The sequence below is a fragment of the Aplysia californica genome, unplaced genomic scaffold, assembly GCF_000002075.1.
Source record: "Aplysia californica isolate F4 #8 unplaced genomic scaffold, AplCal3.0 scaffold01401, whole genome shotgun sequence".
NCBI lineage: Eukaryota > Metazoa > Mollusca > Gastropoda > Aplysiida > Aplysiidae > Aplysia > Aplysia californica.
The window spans coordinates 81,343-82,423 of record NW_004798671.1 but is presented as its reverse complement, the minus strand read 5'-3'; the positions used below and the strand labels follow the sequence as shown (position 1 = coordinate 82,423).

Genomic DNA, 1,081 nt, shown 5'->3' with positions numbered 1-1,081 from the left:
ATAATAATAAAAATAATAATAATAACAAAATAACAATAATAATAATAATAATAATAATAATAATAATAATAATAATAATAATGATAGTAATAATAATGATAGTAATAATAATGTATTTATATAGCGCCCTATCCCATACGAGTATAAGCTCTGAGTGTTTTACATCGATAATAAGATCACTGATCGTATACTTGATTCAGACCCAAAAAAAAACAGTTCATATTATAACAAGAAAACCAGTTCAACTACATAAAGATAAACTCTCTCAACAATACATTAATTATAATACATACTCGTCGTAGGAAAAAGCACATGCTAGCACACTACAACTAAGATTTAATTAAATAAATAAGAAATGAGTCTTGAACAATCGCTTAAACATTATGAAGATTTGTTGCCTCTCTGGGGTATAGGTTGGGGCAAGGAGTTTAATTAAAAAGACACATTTAAAAGTGAAAAGCGTAAGGGGTAGGGGATAATTGAAATAAAATAAATATGAGAGGCAGCGTGGTGAAATCAGGCATTTTTCTGGGCGTTGGGCATTTTAAAAATTAATCTTGTTCTCTTTTCTTTTCTTGCTAAAAACCTATTATGTCATTTTACTAACGTATGTCTCTGTGGGTGAAACCGAAAAACGTTCATTAAAGGCAACAAAAATGAACATTTACAGTTCCGAAGGACACTCATCCTTTGGAAGTCGCCAAATTTTGGTGGCAATTCTCTCGCTACTTGTACCTCTGAAACCAAGCGACCTCCACCTCCTTCATTTGCAAACATCTCGGCTACTATCCAAGATGAATTGATATGTTGCTGGGTTTTTTTAATCAAATGTAAGATAAAGAACAAGCTTTAAGATAGTAACAAATGCCTGGTTCCACCGCGTTGAGACACAAAGTAATATAGGGTTTGAGATGTGAAGGTCAAGAAAAAGTAGAGAAAAAAATAAGGCAAGAGTAGAAAAGGAAGAATAAGTAAATTTGTAAAAAGCAATTGAGAGTGAAGGACATTATGAATTGGCACAATGAGAGAAAGAGAGAGAGAGAGAGAGAGAGAGAGAGAGAGAGAGAGAGAGAGAGAGAGA

The 1,081-nt window shown here is 32.5% G+C and overlaps 1 protein-coding gene across 1 annotated transcript in view; it reads right to left on the bottom strand.

Moving 5' to 3' along the window:
- The window catches only part of LOC101847630, a gene marked incomplete in the record, with an annotated part of 42,602 nt that overhangs the window by 2,312 nt on the left and 39,209 nt on the right, over nt 1-1,081 (bottom strand).